The sequence below is a fragment of the Convolutriloba macropyga genome, chromosome 5 (assembly GCF_964194025.1).
Source record: "Convolutriloba macropyga chromosome 5, txConMacr16.3, whole genome shotgun sequence".
Taxonomy (NCBI): Eukaryota; Metazoa; Xenacoelomorpha; order Acoela; family Convolutidae; genus Convolutriloba; species Convolutriloba macropyga.
In genome coordinates this window covers 61652221-61658256 of record NC_134472.1, presented here as the reverse complement: position 1 = coordinate 61658256, position 6036 = coordinate 61652221, and the positions used below count along the sequence as shown (strand labels likewise).

Below are 6036 nucleotides of genomic sequence, written 5' to 3'. Positions count from 1 at the left end.
ATAATTGGCTAATCCCATGTTCGGTTGTGATAATTTCATATCAAGTCCCACGGGCCATTTATTTTATAGTCGGCTAAATAGTTGTTCTGGTTAATATAGCAATAGGGTAAATTGGGTAAGTTGGCATTGGGTGAAATGGCAGGTTGGGTATAATGGCATTGGGTAAAATGGAAGTGGGTAAATTGTCCTGACACCATTTTTAAAAGAAGTACTATTGACAGTGTCATCATGCCAGGCAGATGCATTGAGTGTTTTACTTAAACGGGGTCAACCGCAGAAAAAAATTCTCTTAAAAAGCATGAAAAAGAAATCTATGGAGACTATATTCCTGCCTAAAGTCAGAAAGGGAGCCTCTTAAAATTCGCAATTGAATTTTCTAACCGCAGAACTCTATTTCTAAGTTGCTTGTAGTTTACTAGGTAGAATTATCTTGCCTACAAAGTACCGAATTCTAAGTCTATGAGGTGACCGCAACATTACCATAATTCTTCCTGTTCGTATGAAGCAATGAGAAGCAAGAGATCAAGTCAGATATAAGCTTAAAGAGCTTCAATTTTTTTTTAAATCAAAACAATTAAAGATTAGGGATTCCCTTTAACCGAATGCTCTGAAAATCAATATTGGGTGAATAGAAACTCGACAACCAAAACATCATAACAGTATATGGTGGTAGATCATTATTCGCCTTTTCAAAAAAATTTTGTGACAGAAACCAAATAAATATCCTTCGAAAATTCCAGGAAAGGACTTTCAAATCATTTGCAAAAATTCAATTTACAGTGTGCGAACAAGAACTCTCCGGATAATCTACTTCTTCGATTCTATTTCGTAGAAAAAAGTTTACGTGCCTCAATTGGCTTTTGCTTCTACCGCTTCAACATAAAATCACTCAAAATTTTCCTCCAATTTTTGCCAGGGCAAAACTAATATTCGTTGAGTTGAAAAACAAGCATTAGCTCAATAATATACGATTAAGTAGCTAATTTCGAGTACCATAGCAAACTCCAAAAAAACCATTAATATAATTTTTCCGAGCTCATAAATCTTTCTTTTAATATAGCAAAACGAGTAGCAAAAAGAAACCTAAAAACGTTTATATTAACAAAAACAATATAGTACAAAAACCTTCCCAAATTCTTGGAGAAGCGTAACACCTCAAACACAAAAAATGACAAATGTACGACGAATGGACCAATTGCTCTCGGACAACAGGCGAGGGGATGACTTTGGTTGTAGCCAGCTTAAGAGTAGAAGGACAGCATCAGGTGAGTGGCGGGAACATAAATGGTGGGGGACCTTTTAGGATAACCAATCTTCAAACCACAAAATTGTTTCGCCTCAAGCGTTCCTTAACAGCTCTGCTGAATCGTACCCTTAGAGCCTGTCCTTATAAGTTCAAAAAATGCAATTTGCTTTCTGAGCAATTTTGGTGAACTTATAGGCTACCACTGCTCAAAGAGAGCTACAGCGCTACAGGTTACCCTCGGGCTTTACTATCACCAGTTTTTCGAGAGCAAATAAACAAAAATTATAAGGAAGAAAATATTTTGCACACTAAACAAATCAGTATGTTAAAAAACACAGCGTTTGTACATAGTATTCCGATCTCGTCAAAAAGTAGATAAAAAACATAGCTAGTATGGAGCACGTGCTGGTATCAATGCCAATAAGCATTAGAGATTACAACTAAGACTTATGAACAAAGTTTATGGAGTTGTCATCTAAAATGGGCCTTTATTAATTTATCCCGTTTCTATTTTTGTTTTCGTGTTCCATGTCTCCGTTCAATTTAGATTGGTTTCCTGAGCGATTGCTGTTTAAAAACAATTTGAGCGGAATTAGCGGAGATTGAATCTAGCCTAGCGAACTCAGAAAGATTTCATGCATAATGTCCAAAAGCGGCAAAATGAGGTAAAAGTAAAACAAAATTTTAGTCGACGAAGTAAAAAAAAGACATAGCAGTACAAGTCCTCAAATTCAATACAATGCATGAAACATTACAAATTACCCAATCTGACCAGCACAACAATTGAACAATAACAGTCAATAAAAAGAGGTTTCTCAAAATCAGAGAAATACAGAAATAATAGCATTCTAAAAGCCGATACCTTTAGGATAAGCGTGTTGAAAGCCAGGGTGTTGATTATCAAGATCCACTAGAGCTTCCGACGCTAAAAGTTTTAACACAAAAACTATAACGTAAAAAGTCGAACATGGACACAACACTGATGTCGAAAAAAAACATTGACTACTTGTGTACGAATTTGTAACTGACAAAACAAGAGAAAACTTCGAAAAACAAATTAACGCAAAAATTTGACTAATTCTTCATGCTTATTTCATCAAAATCAATCATTTCTCTCTAAAATCTGTAATGCATATAAGTTGCTTGCTGCACAGTATAGCAGAGTTCTAGCTGCATATAAGAGCCAAACAGAAGCAAGAACGACACGACAAAAACGTTAATTTCAAAAAATTAGCAATAACTACCTATAAGTGCTCAAGTTCTTCAAACTAATCTACACAAAACATAGAACTAAGCAAACAACCTATACACAAAAAAGCATGCAAAACACTTTTGAATGCTACATGGCCCCAACAAGTAGAACTGAAAATGTACAAAAAAAAATGAAAAAATTGAAATTTCCAATGAAAAGTCTCCGAAAATTATGAAAAAAAAACATCTTAAACAACCTTTAAATCACACTAAAAGTATCCAGTAACCCAACTTCAAGCTCATAAAAGCCTCATTGGAGTTCAATGATTATACAACTACAAAAATATCAGAAGAAAGTCAAGGATATTCATAGGAAATCGCAAATTTTATTGGTAAGTCGCCAAAAATTGAAATATTGAATAGAATTTTCTTAAATCTAGAAACTATCAAGTTAGCCATCTTCAAGCCTTAAAAAAACTTCAAATTGCTCCAACAGACGAAGCATGCAAAAAATGACAACAATTGCAAATTTTACTGTACTGAAACGCCGCTAAAGTTCTTGATAAAAAACGTGAAAAACGAAAAGAAAATCAGTCATTTTGGTTGCTTAAGGTTGTTAAGGTTGCATCAGCAAATCATTTGGCACAAAAAACAGATGTAAAGAAAAATTATTGCTTAAAATGGGATTTCTAGAAACCTGCTGTTTGGATGCCATTTTGATACCCATCTAAAAAAAAGTTACAACTAACTGATAAAAAATATCAACTTCATTATATTATTCAATTTGAAACAACGGGGTAAAAAATTATCAGGGAAAAACAAATTATAAAAACAATCTCCTGGTAAAAGTTTGTAAGTTGCGACTCCAAAAGCATTGTGTATAATATAACGTCTGGTATAATTTATTTCGAGAAGTGTTTATCAAAGGGTGGGATAAATGAAACCAACGATATATCTCAAAAAAACAATAAGCAAGCACAAAGAATTAAAAAACTAAAATTGTTTTCTTTTTAAAAAGCTCAGAAAGTCTCAAAAAATGTTCTCAGCAAACCCTAAAAATCAGTTCCTCCTAGTATTTATTCAGCACATAGGCGACACCTAATCCCACTGTAAAACAATTAACATGATCAAGAACAAAAACTGCCGAATTGATAAACTTGTTCTATGGGAAAAAATGCTATTAAACCTTTCATTGCACCCACTTATTAACAATAACCCAACTAACACTTCAAGCCAAACGGTTCAACATGAAAAAATATTCTGAAAAGCAGGAAAAGAACGTAATAAGGTAAAAATTTCAAAAAGAGCAAAATTCGGCGAAAAAGTCAATTTTAGCCAATTTTCTTCAGTTAAAAATTGCTCTTGCCTAAATCAACAGGCCCCGAAAACCAACATAAAAAAACGAATGGCAACCAAAATGTTTGCCCAGACAGTAAAAACACGAAAAAGATAAAAACACAAAAACCGCTAAAAACCGTCAAAAACGGCGAATTAACAAAGTAGCTAAACATTGCATATAAAACATTATTGTATGATTAATATGGTCAAAAAAGCTCCAAAACATTTCAAACATTTAAAAAAACATTTCAACATGGTTTAGAAAAACCACTTCACCCGAAAAAAATTGGAGAAAGCCACACGAGATCAATAAATTTTGCTGGCGTAGCGAAAGTTTTTCACGCCTTATTTCCTCGCTTGTTCTCAAACACGCGTTATGAACAAAAATCAGTCACTCTTTGCCTCAATTCGTTTGACCAAAACATTTGGTTTCACGTGCGGCATTGACTTTTACAACATGCTTAAAATACATTACAAAAAATTATCGATTAAAAGAACATAGCCGCAAAAATTCTGGAAACGACTTCAAGGAGACCATTTTCCACGGCAGTTTAAATAATTATTTTCCTACTTCAAAAAAAATAATCACTTTAACATTAACACGAAAACTAACAATTAAAAAGTATCTGACCAGAAACCATACAGCATCTGATAAAAATTTCCTTATAATTTGGAAGTCCAGAACACCCATTGGGAAAATACCGTGCAACATGTTTAGTTTTCATTCATTAAACGACCACAAATTGACAGAAAAACCAAACAAAAAAATTTCAAGTAGAGAAAACTGAGGTAAGGGAAAGGAAGTGAATGACAAAACCAAAGAAAAATTATCTGCAAAATTTAAAAAAATAAACAAAAAATTGATAAATTGACAATATGCTACTTCGAAACCATTTTTAAAAAAATTCTATAATTATTTCTGGTCAAGCATACACCAATCCAACATCTTGTCGATTTATATAATAAAAAAGCGAAGAACAAATAAAAACAGAAAAAATTCAGTAATTTGTATCATTTTTCAATGAAAAATGTCTTGTTTAGCTTCAAATGACCTCCAAAAAACACCTCCAGAAAAATTTTTGGTTGTTTGAGGTTGTTATGGTTGAATCACCGAATCATCTAGCACAAAACACAGATGTAAAGAAATTACTGCTTAGAATGTGATTTCTAGAATCCTGCTGGCTGATGCCATTCTGATACCCATCTAAAAAAAGTTACAACTAACTGATGAAAAATATCAACTTCATTATATTATTCAATTTGAAACAACAGGGTAAAAAATTATCAGGGAAAAACAAATTATAAAAACAATCTCCTGGTAAAAGTTTGTAAGTTGCGACTCCAAAAGCATTGTGTATAATATAACGTCTGGTATAACTTAATTCGAGAAGTGTCTATCAAAGGGTGGGATAAATGAAACCAACGATATATCTCAAAACAACAATAAGCAAGCAAAGAAATATTTAAAAAATTAAAAAATCAATTGTTTTCTTTTTAAAAAGCTCTGAAAATAGCAAAGTCTCAATAAATGTTCTCAGCATACCCTAAAAATCAGTATCCACCTACTTTATACCTAAGCGACACCTAATCCAACTGTAAAACAATTAACATGAACAAGAACAAAAACTGCCAAATTGACAAATTTTTTCCATTGGAAAAAGGCTATGAAACCTTTCATTGCTCCCACTTATAATAATAACCAACTGACACTTCAAAGCAAACAGTTGAACATGAAAAAACAGGCAGAAAAAACGTAATAAGGTACAAATTCCTAAAACAGCAAAATTCCTAAAACAGCAAAACAACAAGTCATAAAATTTAGACAATTTTCTTCAGTTAAAAACTGATCTTGCCTAAATCAGCAGGCCCCAAAAACCAACATAAAACAAAAACGAATTACAACCAAAATGTTTGCCGAGACAGTAAAAACATGAAAAAGATTCAAAAACCGCTAAAAAACCGTCGAAAACGGCGAAATCACAAAGTAGCTCAACATTGGATATAAATCATTCATGTATGATTGAGATGGTCAAAAAAGCTCCCAAACGTATAAAATAGAAAAACCACTTCACCCCAAAAAAAATTCGAAAAACCCACACGATATCAATAAATTTTGCTGGCGTAGCGAAAGTTTGTTCACACCTACTTTCCTCGCTTGTTCTCAAAAACGCGTAATAATCAAAAATCAGTCACTCTTCGCCTCAATTCGTTTTACCAAAACATTTGGTTTCACGTGCCGCATTGACTTTTACAACCTGTTT

The 6036-nt window shown here is 33.0% G+C and overlaps 1 protein-coding gene across 1 annotated transcript in view; it reads right to left on the bottom strand.

Moving 5' to 3' along the window:
* The window catches only part of LOC142339527 (uncharacterized), a 158451-nt gene that overhangs the window by 82259 nt on the left and 70156 nt on the right, over positions 1 to 6036 (bottom strand). The window lies entirely within an intron of this gene.